Source organism: Typopeltis vanoorti, chromosome 8 (assembly GCF_054136105.1).
Source record: "Typopeltis vanoorti isolate ZY-2024b chromosome 8, IOZ_Tvanoo_1.0, whole genome shotgun sequence".
Lineage (NCBI taxonomy): Eukaryota > Metazoa > Arthropoda > Arachnida > Uropygi > Thelyphonidae > Typopeltis > Typopeltis vanoorti.
In genome coordinates, this window is record NC_143556.1 from 98,897,558 (window position 1) to 98,917,028 (window position 19,471).

A 19,471-nucleotide genomic window follows, 5' to 3' on the forward strand; every position below is an offset into this window, starting at 1 on the left:
CTTTGGACTTTTATGTTGTTGTTACTAAAGGCTACAGATCGTATCTTTCAATAGATTTCGACCTTTTTTTTTTTGGAAAATTTAAGTTGTTTACGGTAATTTGAAAACTTCGGCAAATTAGAGTGAAATGGAGTAGGGGAATTGTAAAGGAAGAAGAAAAAAGCGTAAAATAATAAATAAATAGTATCGCAAAAAAATCTCATAGATCAAGAATAAGAAGTGAGCAGAGAATGGCTGCAATTTAGAAGCCACTTTAGCATCGCATTGTTTTAATTGTTGAGAATATTATTTGTAGTTCCTCTCAAATTCCCTAATACGAATGCTAAGGAATATGTACACACACGCTTCTAAATTGCAGCCAATCTCCTGATTCCTCTTTTTCTTTTTTCTTTAATTAGGCGGGTACTTTCATTTTCAATTGAAATAATGCTCGTCAACGTGCTCCAATATTCTTTAGAGCGAGACTAAAGAGTACTTATTACAGATTTTTAGCATTTATTTTATTAATACAGTTACTTCAAATTTCATTACCAACATTTACTTCATTGTTTTATGCTGTATTACAATTCAGAAAAAGTAGAAGTTATTGCGTTTTTCAGTTACCTGACTGAATATTCACGATATGGTTTGTTCCAATTTCTTCGTTGGGGGGGGGGGGGTAGATACGATCGCCTCTCCCACTGAGCCACCATTATCCTTCCATTCCATCAGCTTATTTTAAAGATGATTTCAGTCTGTCGAAATATTTCCGCGTGATTTTGAGATAAAATAATCACGAATACAGAAAGGCAAGGAACGCTAGGAATAATTTTCTGGAGTAGGCGACTACTCCGATCAGGTTTTTACCATATACCAGCCTTGAATGAAGAGCATCACGAGGGATGCTCTTCATTCAAGGCTGGCATATGGTAAGCATTTTACATATTTAATAGATGGAATTACAGTTTTGAGTTTTGCATTATTCGAACAGAAGCAAATTAAGGGAAAGTTCCAATGCACAAACTGTAGAGTAGTTTTTCTTAAGTGAAGGATATGAAAAACTGCAAACAGTTTTTAAATACAAAATTTTCTATTACAAAGCAAGTCCAAGACGTGTGGGATTTCAGTTTTGCACCAAAAACAAAATCATCTTAAATTATCCAATATTCCTGTGTGGTGTCAGGATCATATTCAGAAAATGAGAATGATTATTCATAAAAGAATACATAAGATCAGCATCGTGATGTTATTTTAAAAACCATTCAATTATTCATTTCGCTGTTGATAAATTTAAGATTTGAAAACAAAGCAGAACATTCCCAGTTTTAAGAACTGGGAGAATATACTTTTCTTGTCCATAGATAGTGTAGGATGTACATTTAAATTTCGATTAAAATCAATTTTCTTAACCTAAAAACATCCAAAGAGCACCGAGCTTATGAAGATACCACCTCATTCGTGCATCGCTAAACATGCTTTCAAGGAAGTAGTGCTTGGACGATATCAGTTTTAGTATGCTTAACCCTTCTAGAGCTTACGTTTTAACATCAATTAAAAACAAAATACTAGGAGATTTACTTTTACTTGGGAATTGCGTTATGATTTTAACGCTTAAATTCGCACTCAGACTGATTTTGGTTTTAAAAAAAGGTCATGAGCCTGTGACTTGAAATCGTGGGGGTGCTGCAACTTTCGAAATATATACACACACTGTAAGTACAGTGTATATGTGTTTGGATAAAATATCAAAATTATGATAAAAATTTAAAAAAAATTAAACATGAAAATTTTTTTTATTATCGATAAAATTATACAGTTTAGTATAATTCAAACTTACTTAAAAATAAAATCCATTATCATAATCCCAATAATGTTCTAAAATAAAAACTCTAATAAATGTTATGTCTTTAATTGTAATGTCCAAATATTTACAAGAGACGGAATAAACACGATAAGCACTACGAACACTCTACTACTGGCACAAATTGCATATAAACAACAGTGGAACTGCGCGACGGACAGTGCCGCATTACACTAATAGCTCGCATCTCACTATGACGTGTATATATGCTTGTGCGCGTAGCAATACGACACAGTGCTGCTAGCGTCCTTCGCCCTCTTAAGTGCAAAAATATGTATTTTTATTATTTTTTATAGAAAATAACAGAATTGTATAGGATTGCTGATGATAAAATTAAACATTACAAGCAAATATAAATAAATTAATAAATATATTTATATATGGAGAAAAATTGGGGATGCTGCAGTTCCATAGTGCCTATGCAAGAGCCACCCCTGATAAAAACTTTCCCATTTTATTTAATTGCGAATTTAATAACGATTGGCTGCTTGAAACGCCACATCTAAAAATGCGTATACTTGGAGAGAGAGAGGGAGAGAGAGAGAGAGAAGAACAATAAAACTGGCGGGCCTTCTATTAATTGTTTTGGTGTTTTTGCAAATGGCTTCCTGCCAGGTAGTTGTTTGCTAAATTCAAGTTGCCTTTATTAAGCACACAGCAGTATTCTTGACTAGCTTCTAGAAAACATCCTCATGCATGACGAAACTCAAGTCAATAGTCTGAGTACAGAATGAAAACATTGTTTTACTGGCTATAATTTAAAATCCCCATTGCTGCAAGAACATCAAATTCATTAATGGTTGCATTCTTCTTGTTATATTTAAACTGTAGCTGGGATATACCTAATTTTGAATTTTTCTGAATATAACTATTGGGAACTTTATTTTTTTTTCCAGCGCAAACCATACCGCATTTATAGTTTTGCTCGGTTTTCAAGCAAAAAAAGCGTAACTCCCATTCTCGGCGGTACAATCACCTGAACTCAATGTACAATGTACTCCCTACTTGAGAATACTGTTTCGACCTTTCAAATTGCGCACTATGAACCTCCCAAAATAACTCGATTGCCCTGAAGAGGACAACCGATATTAACAGCATCTTTTACACGCCCAGTTTACGCGATCACACAGACAATTCTATTTCCTTCCATTTTTTTTTTTTGTTTATATATCTTAGCCTGGTATTTAAGTGAAATGGTGTCATACTCCCATCATTTCCCTCCAAATATAGACTTTCGGCATCCGTACACAATCTATCACTAAAGTCAGCTATACCCACCGATTTTCCACTCTCTCCTTCATCAACACGTGCACACAGTGCTAGTTATATTTTCAATTTTTTAATACGTAACTGATAAAACCAATCGTTAAGACTAAACAAATAAAAAACACAGAACAAAATAAATTAAAAACAGGAAATATACAATAATAAAGAATGTCTTATATGAAGCGTGAAGAACAAAAGTAAAAGATTAGAAAAATCGTTCAGATATACCAATCACCTAATGAAATCTAAAAATGGTTATCCAACGAAGCGGTTACTTCAGCTTTCGTAGGATCTTATGTTACATGAAAAAAAAAAATGCATAAAATTATGCATCTTCAGTTTCTGAACTATCATTCCCAACTTGTTGAAAACATAGCTAGTAACTTGTTTATTTAATATTTACGGGTATCAGTATTATTAGCAACTAATTAGGCAAATGTCTTCTGGTATTTAAAAGTAGTAGGCACTCGATGAGCAACTCATCTTCTGTGTAAGAACGCTTTGATAGGACACGGCGGTTATCTGTTGTTCGTGGAGATAATTTTTACCAAACTTCTTAATGCTAGGTAGAAGATGAAAGACTAATGTTATTAGGTAATAACAATAACACCCACCTTTTTAACTGTAGCGTGCTCCTGAATTGAAAGATGAATCCACTAAAATCCCTAAGTCTGAATATTAGATGTGAACCTTGGATATCTGAATTGAATAGTAGATTTAACGCAGAGCTAAATTTAATTTTTTTGGAACCCATTATCGTTCAGTGTTTCTTTTTCTTCAGTTTATAAATCATATGAAATTTGCCCACCCATAAGGAGTTAAAGTTGCTAGATTTATAAATTTTAATTCGAAATGTTCAAATCCCATTGTGACACAGCTCTTTATGAATGTGAATGCATTTCACTGCCTGACGCGAGACCGCTACTTTGTAAATAGAGACTTTAAAAAAAAAAACCTTCATGATTTTCTAGAGGATGAAGCTCCCGTATTTAATATTTAACCCACCCAACATACTAAATGTGCTATAAGCGTACATCCTTACGCAGAAGTGATTACTTTTGTCAATTATATTAAAATTTAGACAACTTGTTTAGGCATGCGTAAGCACAACGCTGATTCGATATATATATATATATAACATTTCCTATGCATTCGCTCATCTTATGTACATATACTGTTTTGCCCTATTTCCGGGTTGGTTGTATACTCTTCACTTTGATACCTCCAAATTGTCTACTATAAAGTTTTAGGAAAAAAACTCTAAATGGATGGTAAATTTGCATTCTCAACATCAAAATGTTTTGATGTTAAATAACAGCGTATACGTCATACTGCCCACTCAAAACTTGATCTAAGAACGTTTTAATTTTTTTTTAAAAGATCCATTTTATTATTTTTCAAAATTAAAAAATATTTACGCAAAACGAATTCTGCAGGTTAAGTGTTTGCTAGAAACAAGCCAGATCCATCGGAATGAAGTATCGCTGACATGCATGTATGTGTGCAGAAACAAATGAAAATCTTACCGTTTAAAAAAATATTAGCCCAATCAGCAAATAAACACACTAACCTTGAACTTGATTATGTGCATTTAACCGCAGTTTGAAGTGTCATGTTTATTGCAGCAGGTGTAAGCGTGAAAGACATCTCGTATTAATATACTGTTGGAGAGCAGCAAGTTGAAACTCCCACTCTTGCGACATGGCTAAGTCTAGTTATAAATAATGCAGATTCAGGTTGACTGAAGTACACTTACACAATCATTCGAAAAGAAACAACGTGAACTGCACACCAATAACCAAAAGGTTACAATTGCACTCTGATGTGGTACGTTACTTATGAATTTTGCTGCTGTTTTGAAAGTATTTTTTTTAACTTCGATATAAAATGTTCATGTATGAACTATGCAAAAAATCATTAACCCATCCACAGTATTAAAATATGCTATACGCCATCAATATTTCATAGACGAGATTAGTCAATATTTCTGAAATAAAAACTGAACATAAATTTGAAGGTTGTTCAGAATTAAGTTCCAGATATCACTTGGCAACACTGCACCCTATGTGATCTACCGTAGGGAGATAAATAAGGAGGAGAGGGGGAAGTCAGAAGAGACCTAAAAAAATCCCCGAAGAGGCCCGTACTGGTTCTCATAGTCCTTTTAATGGAGTCTAAAATAAACTTACCGATACACAAAGGATGTACTAAACATTATGAATAATTTTGCTTGGATTAAAGAAAATGTTCAAAAATATTTTGTATGTATCAGATTTAATTTAAATAAAATTTGGTGAAATGGATTTTGGACAACTTTCTCTTTTTTATACCTAGTTATTTAAGTGTCATGACGGGCATTCGAATAAATTTAATTTTTCGATTAAACTTAATCTGTTTGCGCTATTATCCCATCATCTTTCCAGCGCAGAAACCGCTGACCTTTGGGCTATCAGTTCATCCTCGAGCTGTGGCGAGGTTCACGGTTTCGACATAGCCAATGTAAATCATTTTTCCATCCCTCCGACGGCGCCCTTCACACTAACTGTTTACAGTCAACAGGCTTGAAATACTGCTATTAGTTGCATCATGAACACCTAAACATAAATCACACGTGCTGTCGTGCGTTTCATATTTAATACCTTATATTCGTTACAATTTTCGGTTAACTCATAAGTTCGGTTTTACAAGGAAGTGAAGTTTTAAAATTTCACATCAGTGGAATATAAAAATGAAATTTATTATCTTTAATGGATATATTATAATATAAGAATCGGTTTGTTAACGTAGCTGTTATATTTTACAACTTCAGGGGAGGTACTCTACTTCTAACCCGCGGTTGGGTTGGAAGTAGAGTACTCCCCCCCCCCCCGAATCCATGGTTATTTATTTATCATAAACAGAGGATGAGAAGTTAGTTCGATGAGTCTGGAGTTGAACTATAGATGGGTGTTGACAGGCATCTACTAGTGTTCTTATACGAGTACAGGAAAGTGGAGAGATTGTAGCGGCCAGTTCAAAGAAGCAGTGCTGATGAAAATACCTGTAGAAGACATATTGCAGCAACAGATGTCTATGGAAAATTGACTAGAGGGAGTGGATGAAGAAGAGGTAATTAAGCATTTTGAAGCAAGTTTTAGGTGTACCAAATGTGGGAATAGTACTGCAAGGTTCGGAGGATTTGAGCTTTTCTTTATTTTCGGGATTATTTCCACTATAACAGTAGCAAAAGACACAAAAAAACATCCTTGCGGATTATGTAAATATATCAGTGGATTTCGTACCATGTTTTCGTTGTATATATCATGATCATGGTTACCTAATCAAGATACAAAGCATTGGTTGGAGGAAAAAAAGACTAGAGACACAAAACGCTAGGGGAGGCGTGTCAAACTTGCTTTCACACGTGTGTAAGAAAGCAAAATAAATATCCATACTTTGAAACCAAGCAAAGGAAAACAAATGTCGTGGAGGTCTAGGTCCATGTTTGCAAGAAGATAAGCCAAACGCTGAAGTAGTATACACAGACAATTCCTAGCAAATGTGGTTCACAACTGAGCTTGTAAAATTTCATTGAAACTGCTGTTATCTTGATATTCATATTAGAATATATTTAATACTTAAGAACAAATACTTGCGAACGACAACAAACGGATGTTAATCTTACCCACTGGGATTAGTGTTTTGGTAATAAGAATGAATACCACTCTTCAGATGACAGCTGAAGAGTGATATTCAATTTAAATCAATTCGATTCATTTTCAGAGGTGAAAAAAATGACTGTGGCATCGGTAAATGAAGGATAGGCTACTACAGGTATTGTGTCTATTATACGCTGTTTGCGTTCACCTGCCGGTTTGTACGTGTAGAAAGTCGGATAATAAAAAAAAGGCCAATCGGCAAGTCTCATATCACAGAATAACTTTAGATTGTCGGTGAATTAGCAAAGATACAAATCGCCTCATGAGGTGATTTACAAATACATTTTTCCTTATTATTATTTTTTAAACAGTATTAAGAGAGACTGTAACAAACTTTATGGATGTGTATTATCTGTAGCTCTGTTGGTATCAATAACTATGAAGGACAGTTTAAATCATGTCTAGGGTGCGGAGAACCTTCTTAAGGAATATAAATGAAGATGAATTAAGTGGTTTCATATCCAATATCCCCCCCCCCTTTCGGGAAACTTTGGTTTTCATCTGACAAACTGGTCCGAAGCACATGCGTAGTTTACAGACAAAGCATACTTCAATGGACTAACGACCATCTCGCACTAGTTTGAAGCTTCAGAAACCAAAGTTAATTCGCCAATCATAGGTCTTGAAAGCCAGGACCGAAGAAGATGAAAAAAAAAGTTTAATTCTTTTTATGCATTCGTAAAGATCCCTTTTACTTAAAAAGAAAAAAACAGAATCAAGTAAGCTTAAGTAATTCATACCACGGAGAACTCCAGGTAAAAATCTCATTCAGCTCTCTAGGATGCAGTTGTCAACTGAAAAACTGTGCTCTATGTGGCAAAAAAGCTATAAAAAAAGAACTTTCCGATTATATGAGTAGCTCTTTCAATTATTTTTTCGAATTAGATAGTAACTTGTAGCTGATTATCAGCGGGGAAGACGGCATCTTTAACAGCTCTTTCAAATCAAGTACTAAATTCAGAAATATTGCACTGAAAAGTGATATAAAGCTATAAAGCGAGTGCATCATGTCTTATTATGATTATCATTATTTTTAATAACAGATTTCACCATTGAAAATCGGGAATCCTAATATTACATTAGTGCCACACATGGATCAAATAATAACTTTTCTGGAAACCAAACATGGTCGTTCTCATCCTATTAAAAGGCTTGAAAAAAAATTGCTTTTATTCATCGACCAATCTGTATTGAGTAAAGGATGGGAGAATTGAAAACGTTTTTCGTTTCCTTGACAGGATTTAAGGCTAGGTCTTTCCGGCTAATGGGAATATGTAGTTCTTTCGACCTGGCTAACAGGGAAGATGGAGTATTTCCATATTTTCTTTTATACGGGATGCCATTGTATATATTATAATTACTACAAAACGCGATCTGCAGCATGAAATAATAGCCACTACGAGTTTAACTGTTCATCTCAAATACTTATTTAAATCAAAACGAAGACACAATCATTAAAAAAGCTAAGCTGCTTTTTGCTCAAGAAATTTATACAAATTTGTTGCATACAAGTCGAATTCGAAACAGAAATAAATGAAAAGATTCAGTGAATGGTTATTTATGACTTGAAACAATCTTAGCAAGAAGTTGGGGACCCTTTCGTTCTAGAAATTAAATCAAATCATTTTAGAGAAAACTAACGATTAGGAATTCTTTCTTATCTTGCTCCTAACCAACTACAGAACCGATAAAACAATTAGGAGTCACTGAGACTGGTCACGGGAATCAGTGGCGTAACGAGGGCGTAGCGAAAGAGGTCCCCTCCACGGGTGCAACTAGGTTTGGGGCGCAAAACGTATAATATTTTTGAGATAGGGGAGGGGCGCAAGTTAGACACTTGCCACAGGCGCTTCATACCCTAGTTACGTCACTGATGGGAATAGCATTATTTGTTGTGGTTGAGAATCCCACACAGTGCTAAGGATATTTATGAATACCTTTGGGTAACAGGCAACTTTCATCGATCAGTAGGATCCCGCTACTTTACATTGAAGGCTTGAAAGAGTACAATATTCGGTTAGAATCTAAAAGCAGCTGGCACGGATTTGCCAACCCTTAACCCACCCACGGTACTTAATATGCTGTAGGCTTTTTTTTTTAACCTTCCGCATGTGGGATAGTCAAAAATTATGAAAGGAAACAGTTTATTTCTGTCTTAACATAAAATGTTGGCTATATTTAAAAAGAAAGCATTTTCCATAGCAATTAATGCGATATTCTGTAATCAAGGTGTTTTTAAAATAACTCGTGTCAGAGATTTCTAGAATTTGAGACAGCTTTCTAAACAAGTGATGTCACAGTTTACTTGGAACGTGAACTTTCAAGTGTGTGTTGTTTCTCGTTCTGATCTCTCCCAGCTGCTCAGGCAACTATGGACAAAAAGGAAGTGGCTGATCTTTAACATTGGTTAAAAATAACCTTGTGAAAGGGTGGCCCTCTCATTTTATAAACAAGATAATTTCTGTCTGAAGATAAGAGATACATTTTTGAAGCTTGCTATTTACAACTTCGGACTAAGCGATTAATTTTATTCTGTTTTACAAAACAAGTCGAGATTCTATTTTGAAATATCTGAACATTTGATCCAAAAGGTCAATAATTTCTGGTAAACTCAAAATAGTACACGCAGGTAGTTTATGTGAAGAAGACCTAATTATCTGGAATTGAACCTTGACATTCCATTCCATCCATTCTGTCGACCCACTATCTCAACTCGTATAAATTACTAGTCGTTGGAGAAAAAAATATTTCCCTGACATTCTCAACACCTTATCCTTGTATCTGCCAAGATGTGTTCAATAAATCTGACAAGTTCAGTACGATGTACAGAACTAGGAATTACATATACATACAGGATATCTTTTTCCCGTCAAGCAAACTAGTTTAGGTCTCACTTGATCGAAGAACATCCTTCGTTTTTAGAATCATTCGTCATACTACGCAAATAGCAAGTACGCCTTATCGCAAGGACCTGAGAGCGAATTTTTACCTTTACTTCAACTGAATGGCGATAGTTTCCGTATCATATATAGTACATTGAAAAGAAAATGGAAGATTTATCACCTTTGTTTATATATATATATATATTATAGATTTGGGATGTTTATCAGGAACCTTAATTAGTCAAAAGTTATAAAAAAGGTAAAAGTTTGAATGCTGAAAAGTCTGTTTTATTAAGAAAAATAAAATAATTACAGCATATGAAATAAAAATAGGAAAAAACTAAGTAATTTGTGATTCATCACTAAATTTATGTTGAGTTTTCTAGACCGTTATTCAAATTTAGAGTATGTGAAACTGAGATAGAATTTGACCAACGGTTACATGACGAGAGTAATGATAGAAATCTTCCAACCCTGGGTCCATCGAACCCTTTACGTGTCAGTTGCAAATTCTGTAATGCAGATGTTGCATTGAATTTGCAACTGACACCTAAAGGGTTTGATGGACCCAGTGTTCATAGAGAACGTATACGTTACACGCGCTATAGTGTATCGAGTGTTCAGAGATCGTAGGTTTCTGAACGCAGTATTCTGTATTTTACTTTTGATAAAACAGCAACATCAGTAAAAATAAAGAAAAATAATAATTATGTGATATAAATGTCTGGAGAACAATATTTATTTTTCGTTTTTTTTCAATCAACAGAATGACAGCAGCGTTTATGCTATTGCGAGACCGACACACAGCTGGAAATCTTTCATAGTCAAATTATTCAATGTCAAATAAGGCGATGTTTATCACTAATGCGTGGTTATGCATACAAACATGCAATCCAAAAAAAAACAAAAAAAAAAAACTCATTAGTGTCAACTAAAACTCTTCTGTCATCGAGCGCAAAAAAAAAAGATTAATTCAATGAAAACAAATGCCACAACCAATCTCTCACTGTGAAGTACAGTATATGACACATTGCATTTATGTTTATTTATTTTTGTCAGCAATTCTGCCATCACACGTGGAGTGCTACATTGTATACAGAGAATGATAACGTGCTGTACTGCCTACGAAGGAAATCGTCTTTAGCGTTCATGGAATATTAGTAACCATTATGGGAGGGGATAACAGATTTGCGAATGCAGAACTGCCAGTATAAAATGAAGTCCCAAAGCACAATCTCATACCTTGAAGCGACGTCATCCCGTGATTCTTGTAATAATTGTCACCTTCCTCCCTCCCTCCCAAATCAAAGATGGATGAGAGAATTTAACACACTTGGCAACGGATACATACACCACTACAGGCGGCGAAACAAGATGATTGGTAACACAGAGGTCTCGTTTGGAAGCTATAGCATATTTCGTCATCTCATATTCTGCGAAGGTGATTAAGAATCTAAAAAGGTAACCTTCCCCCATAAAATGTAATACGCAATCTAACTACTTAGGAAATCTTACTCAGCTAGTTTCTATGACATTTTAATTCTAATATTTCACAACCTTCGGGAGTCAGGTAACGACACTGGAGTCAAACTTCTCCTCTTCGTCACTCGACTAATGCTACACGAGCTGTTTTCACTCATGCATTCCTAAGTATTCGTGTGAGTGTACAGCAAAACATTACGTAAGCATGGCGGAACGTGTAATGAATTTGTTGCTATACTGTGATGCTATCAATGAACGTCTCCATTTTTGTCGTGAAGGGGCAGAATTTCTGCCAGCACGACGTCCATTAATTTTGAAGAAAAATAAGACATCACACAGAGAACTGAACTGTAGATGATTACGTCTACAATGTGCGCTCATTGTTAGATCAGGTTTGACTATTTTTGTTGAGAAAAATACATTTTCCTATCCACCGTGTCTTAGACCAGCCAGCTCAGTCTCACTTAAATTATAGGTAGGGGAAAAAAGGGTTTGGATAAAGATCTTAGCAGAACAAAACCATGCCTCCACACGATTCGTTATTTGGTAAACCAACGGAATTTCAGAAGTGTCCGTACTAAGGAGTTTCTTCTATTTTTGTATATTTTTTTTTATTTATTTATTTTTACATAGTCCGAAAACCCTGTTCTAGAGACCAAATATAGAAAATTTCAAGCCACTTCAGGCATTAAATAAGGGGAGGAGGATCACGCACCGGACGATGAAATCGGTTTTGTTCTATGAATCGATGAAGCCACATTTTCTTCTAGAAATGTTATCACATTAAAAAAAACGAACCAAAAACAGTAGGATAACATTAAGTAAGAGATGTCTATAGACGAACAAAAAGGTCATTTGCTAGTAGGCCATTAAAAGAAAGTTGCCGTATTCTCAAAACCTTTTTTTCATTATAGATTATACTTGCATTTTTATCATTCAGGACCTCCATGGATCATGAGACATCACGGGAGGTCTGCTTTACACACCAAACTGTCGTACCGCTCCTTAAACTCATTTACCAAAAAATAAATACTAGATTACCACTCCCTTGCTTAACTTCCAGGAATGGCCCCCTTGGGCCCTCTCCCTTATTCTACTATTTGAAAAATCTCTCCAGTGTTCCGGGCAAGTAAATAATTTATTTCCGCGAAAGGTCTTTAAACAATGCAAAATCTTTTTATGGAGGGATTACTATTCATTACGTAATCTATCATGACCGTTACAATGTTCGTATTATTGAATTACACACTAATATCTTTAATTGAAGCCTATTACGAGAAGTCGATGTTATGATGCGGTAACACCGAAAATGAAGAAAGTGATTTAATTAAATACCTTTCCAGACTAGGAAAGGTCTATTTCACTCTTTAAATGCCGATTAAATTGAGGTAAGTGTTTACAAATGTTGTTCTATCACCATAAAGGAATAAACAAATAGGCACAGGCAAATTCTTATGTGGACAGGGAATAAGAAATATATTGATATTTCTCGGTTGTAGTACCTTTTGGATATACTTCAGGAAAGGCTGTTCCACTGACCCGAAGTAGATTAAATGAAAGAAATATTCTAAATCATCAATTCAACTGTAAAATAATAATACTGAACAGCTGTCACTTGTGTTCGTACAGGTTTAACAAAAACAGGGGAGGGAACATGATTGATGACGCTTCTGCTGAACAGCGCCAATGCAAATAACTGTAGACGAGAAGCAATGCGGAAACCATCTTTGAGACAAATCTGTGAGTGAGAGAGAGATCCGTCAATCAGCCCTGGGCAGAATCAAGATTTTGTTTGTGTGTACCACTCCAAAGTAGCGTCTTGAATGGAAAAAGATGCCAAAGTTTTTTAAAGCCAAGGAAGCTATAGTAGTAATCGTTAATGCTAGAAAAAGGGTAGCGATTAGTGTCAGTCGGAGAAAGAAATGTGGTCCCTCCTGTTAAAGTGAGCATATCAAAAAGGTAGGGAAGGGAGAGGATTTTATTTTTTTTGGAGGTCACTGATTGTAGATCTTGAAGATTGGAAAGTATGAGCATTGCAAGCTTTGTTGTGTGAGTAGGAGGAATGGAGAGTGCTATCATCGGCAAAATTACCACTAGGGTTTGGAGTTAGTGAGAGAAGGTCGTGAACTTCATTAGTAAGGAAATATGAAGATAACATCTTCCACCATTCAATGAATGATCAATGCAATTACAGAGGGCGGAAGACAGATCATAAGATGGCAATTTACTTAGAGGCCTGCGTTGCCAGATGCAAAGCAGAGGTTTCTTTAAATCTTTCTGTAGTGTCCAGATATAGATAAGGAGATCTGTTATGGATCATGAATGGTAGAATCTATATTAGCGGTTATTAAATGGTTGACAGTTCTCCAGGTGTGGAACTTTTCAGTTACTTTAGATAACCGAGGTGAAAAGCAATCGATCGAGAGTTTGATTTTTTTTTTCTTTTTAATCGGCTATATACTTTATATATTTAGAGTTACAACGAACTTTGTTCGTCACTGAATTTAAAAAAAATCGGTAGTATGTAAAAAGAAAAATAAAAGCACTGTTGTCCTTGTTTTGTTGTAAGTTTAGCTAAGGATTCTCACTATTCTGCCATAAATTTCAGAAATGAAAAAAAAAAAAAAAAAATCACGCAAACTGACAATACGGCATAACTGGTAGCATCTATGCAAAACTCGGGAGCACTTTGATCAGGAATTAAGTTTTTCAAATATAATCCAAATTATTTCAAAATGATTATATGGATTCCGGTGAGGGGAAATCAATAATCCTATTGGCTACACAAAAATAAATTTCAGGAAAGAAACTTCAGTATGAAATATTTAGCCGCTCACATGCCTGGGATTTGTTCTTCCCTCCGTTTCAAAATCTTTCTGGTAGTCTATTACTAATGCAATGAAATAGAATTTCCTGAACGAGAAATTTCTTCGTGTCACAATTCATGAATCGCATAGCTTCAGTAATATTCTAGAAGTCCGAACGTGACCAAGTATTGTTCACATCAACGTAGTTTCCTTCTGTTAGCTGATGTCAAGTTGAACGTCACCTTCGCCGTTGGAATAACCAGGATTATGACGTAGTATAGAAAGCTCTCGTATTAGGTCACTGTAACGTGTAATTTCTAGGTAGTATGATTCTGTAAGGGTAAACACGATGTTATCACATTATCCTCCTCTACTTTATAAAAATTCCTACAGTGTTTCCACCCGCTATCCAAAGCCAAGTCAATAAAGGCAGTTGTAAAATTTTATTACTATATAGGACACGACAGGATCTACGGCGACAGGTAGTCTTCCGTGATAAGATCAAGCACGTCACGCCTCGTGCCAAACTAAGTGCTGTTAGACGTCAGGCGTGGTCGCCTGGAGCTTTAGGAAGAAAACTGCCAACTAGATATTGCGAGGCTACTGCAAAAATGACTGTCACGTGACACATTGAAGTTTATGCTTGCCGCTGGAGGTCATCGGATACAGCTGCAAAATAAAGATGATCGAAGAACTTCGGTAGATGAAGGATGATCTTGTTCACTTCATCTTCTACTACACTAGAATAATCCTTCGATGTTTAAAAATAAAAATGCTTAAGTCGAATTTACTGATGTAAATTGTGCGGTCGGCAAAAACGTACACATATTTCACTAATCTCGTCCTATCCCATCTTTGTAACTTATGTTCAAGATTTAACCTCGCGCATCATGACCATCTCTGAAAAGCCATACTCAATCTTGAGCTTAACATCATGACGACACGGTGAATTCAAAGGGTGATTTCTTTAGAATGCTAGGGGGGGGATAAAATATAAAATCATCCAGATCAATTTAATGACAACATAAAATTATATTATTTATTTTGAAAAGGACGGTTTGTTTCGTCTTCTAGTGAAGCTGGTATGAATTTAATACTGATTGTGACCAGTTCAAAATTAAAAAACAAAACCAATTCAGCTTTCTACACAGCCAATTTAGATTGTATTAAGTCATTTTGCTTTATCATCAACTAAATCACTCAGTGTAGTTTGTAATATACGAAAGACTGTCTTATGAATCTCTACATCACAATATAATCCTTTGAAATAATAATTCTAGTTTAACACAGACGCAGATCCTATCTTGAAAATACCGAACCATACTAAGAAGACAAAATATTTTCAATGGTGATAACTCAGCATAAATATTTATTATTCTGTTTAGCAATAACGGTAATCTTTACAGCTTCTAAATTGAACGCGCAAACTTCTATAATAAAATTCTTAAATGTTCCATATTTTATTTTCTAACCATCAATATCTTAATATGCATAACCAGTCGTAGTCGCTACACTTGCAAAGACTAATCCATTACTTTACACTAATCCATTTTAGACTCTTAGTCCAAAATGGATTAGTGTAGAGATTTTCAGTCCTACATCATACAGCTGCATAAGTTCTTCATAATTTTCATAATTTTCGTGTTACAACAATGAGGGTTTCATCAATTCCAAGAATTCGAAGGTTGAATATAAATGAAGGTAAAGCTTTTAGCAACGATTAAAAGTGAATAATACGGGCCTCAAGATGAGTTGTTCACCAATTCATTATTACTTAACGGAGCATCTCCCGGGATACATCAATACTAATAAATACGTTTGTAACACCATAAATCATTTCCTGGGAGTAAACAAGGTTTTCATGAAAAAAAATGTCCAATTGGATCGAAATGAATCAAACCTAAAAAAAAAAAAAATATATCATCCACGAAATTCCACTACAGCCCATAAGTATTGTGAGTGGGTTAAAAAGGCAGGTAAACCCAGAAACTATTTAAACTTTTCTGGAGACAAAACCATTTCATTTATTAATCTCGCCCGACATGAAAAATCACTAAATATGCTCAAGATTTTTAAATTATCTAAATTAAGGTATAGATGAACATATCTGTTTAATGATCTGTATAGTAATGTATATTTAATATCTCGGTTAATTTATAGTTACAAAATTGTAGGTATTTTTACAAAATTGTTTGATTTGAAAATGTTGCATTTGTATTTAAAATTTAATACGGTGAATGATTCTGCTATTCACCCAGATCTATAAAAATAAATGCTTCGCAAACAAAAACAAGCCATTAAAAAAAAAATGTCACAGAGAGGGAATAAAGTTTGCTGTAACAACAATCCCACCTCCCTTAAGTTTAAACTCATTGCAGAAACTCACAGTTAACACATTTTTCTCCTAGAATGGAGTAATTATCTTGTTTTTATTTTTGAAGTCATGAGGATTATTAGCTATAAGTTATTTATAAAGTATGTTTTATGCATAAAATGACGCATAAATAATCTCTAGTATTAAAATTTCAGCTTTTTGACTAGATGGGCTAGTCAAAAAGCTGAAATTTTAATACTAGAGATTAAGTAATGTGCGGAATGACTACGATTTCCTTTAGAAGTGATTAATACTTTAGAGGGTAAGAAGCATTCGGGAAATTATACTTGTTTTAGCCCATATTTTGATTATTAAAACTAGCTGCTACAATCAAATCCGTTACTATGCAAAACTTGCAAAATTCACTGACACGAGAGGACGCTACTTTATCTTCTAGTAAAATCATTGATTTAACCCAAACTTTGCGATGACTTGTTTTGTTTATAATTAGAGTACTGCATTATATTTTAATATGACGTAAGAATATTATTACATTTCTCAAATAACTTTCGTTTTCCTACCGGTGTTTAATTAGATGTAATAACCTACATTTATTTCTTCGTCTACGTGAAGGTTTCATATCTTATAGCAACTACGGAAACACCAACTACAGAATGACACGCTGAATTGTAATGAATGGTGTGCTGTGACACTAATACCACACCACATAACCTGCTCTGTCTAAGATTTCTCGGTCCGCTGCTCGCATGTCTTTTAATTCGTCAAATGATAAGCCTTCTTAAGTTTACCAAAATGTAATCGAACAAGTCCGCACAGAAATGTTTTAGGAATCCTCCTTTGAGTACAAAATCTATAGAATTGATTGAATGTTTCGACGTATTTATTTAAACACATAGCATTCTTATATATTGCTTCAATTTATATTCAAGCATTTCAAGCGCGGGCATTATATCAAAATTAACATCTTTCTGAAGTCTATAATTTATGCCAGTTTCTTCAGCTACCCAAAGTTGCTTGAGATTTATCTTACTTGATATCTGTAGTACGCTTTTCCATATTTATTTAGTGAAGCAAAAACAAATCGGCTGAAATAAATATCTGTGTGCAATTTTACTTTTAAATTTGAATGAAGTATAATTGTGTACTATCCAAAAACTGTAAAAACATCTTAATTTGATTAAAATATAATACATGCTAAGAAATCTATAGGTTAATGTTATTTTATGAAAAGTGTAAGGGCCGCAATTTTTTTTTTTTTTTACAAGAAAGGGGGGGGGGGGAGTCTGATAAGAAGTTTGAAAAGCCACTGGACTTACAGCATATTGCATATTTTATTAAACAAACATTTTTTTTTTCATCTTACCCGCAAGCAAATAATGCTGAATTAAAACCCTAAACCCGGTATGTTATAATGGGGTTCATTTCCTGTTAATAACCATTAATCCAGTTTCATTGACTATCCTTCGATTACCGTACGGCTGTAGAAAGCGGTAATAAATCATCGCGCATGTGAAATGGTTAAAAACCACTTAGGTTTTTGGATTTCTAAAAGAAGATCACTGACATTTTCAATGTTTATCAGATTGAAGTTTCAATAAAAGATTTTTTTTTTTAAACCCCACATGAAAATTACACGAATCACGTTGATTTATTAGATAGCATTCTTGAAACCACTGGAAATACAACGTAATTCGAGGGTTGTAAATATCTATGGTTTATTGGTTAAAAAAAGTTAAATAACAATAAAAATTTACTTCGTAGTGAATGTAAAAAAAACTACTCTAACAGCGGCTGGTTATGTTGAAATATAGGAAAACGGTAGTGGAATAAGAAAAAAAAAATGTAACAGATGTTGATTAACGTCTTACGGCGATGATAAATCCCCCAAAATGAAAATAATGATAAGAGAAATGTAAAAAAAGTCTTCAGCTAATTAACTTTTTGTAGCTCATTCTTATCGAAGCAAATGTGATATATAGAGCAAAATAAGTGAAAAATAATACGCAAGAATTTTGAACTTGCTGGGAACTAGGCTAGTAGGACTTGACATTTCATTTCATATCAGAACTCGCATTGCATTTACGACATAAAATTATTTGCGACTTTTCTTGATCGAATGCCAAAAGAGGAAATAAAATTCAAAACGTCACCAATGTTTATGAAAACAATGAAAAGGAAGATTTGTGTAAATATCCTTGAAATTTTATACAGATTTATGAAAAACTGACTATTAACCATTCTAATGCCGGCCTGGTTGGCAGAGTGGTTAGCGTGTCCCCTCTCCAGCCAAGAGGATGCGGGTTCAAATCTCGCCGTGGGCATGGATGTTTGTGATTGTCTTACAAACCTTTGTGTGGAAAGGGAATCTGCGACCCTACCACAGCAGAACACATCATTGCCAAAACCATATGATGTACGGCCGGCAGTGACCATACAGCGTCTACGGACGTCAAATGCGTTTTTTTTTTTTTTTAAGGAAAATAAGTAAAATGTCATAAATTAAGTTATAAAATGTTTATTTTATAACTTAATTTATGGAACATGAAGTCCCTGAAACATCAAACTACGTTTTACGGAATAAGAATATTTGCCTTCCTTAGGATAACAATGTTAGTATTCAAAATTTACTATCGAGTTCCCAATCACATTAAGTTAAAATATTGTAAATTAAAATAATCACAAGTGATCTATATTTGGTGGAATGGTGAAGGAATACGAGTTAGGAAGGGATCTCTGTTGTTATCACCCTCAGAGTTAAAGTGAGGTTATATAAAATCTAAAATGTTTTCAAGTTTTGTACTTTCTTTCATTGTGGATATCAAACTTCAATTTATAAAACATTAAAATTATATACTGAACAACCAAAAATCGTTGATATTACTTGATTATATCTATGTTATCTAGTTTTGCGTGTTTAACAACAAACTACTGACTTGCATTCGTCTATTCTATAACAGTGTGATTTAAGAAATACGCCAATTTACAAGTTTATTTTAAAAAAATACATGGCATTAATTTTCTTTCTACAGGTACCAGTAAAAAAGTGGTTCAAACTGCTCCTTCAGGACAAATTTATAAACATCCTCTCTTCTAAACCAAATAATTATAGTAATAATGTGACAATCTGCTCTGTCATGCTGGTAGGTGTACACGGGTACACG

At 34.4% G+C, this 19,471-nt stretch overlaps 1 protein-coding gene across 3 annotated transcripts in view; it reads right to left on the reverse strand.

The window, feature by feature from the left end:
* LOC150104220 (3',5'-cyclic-AMP phosphodiesterase 4C-like) overlaps nt 1-19,471 on the reverse strand; it is a 360,345-nt gene that overhangs the window by 107,446 nt on the left and 233,428 nt on the right. The window lies entirely within an intron of this gene.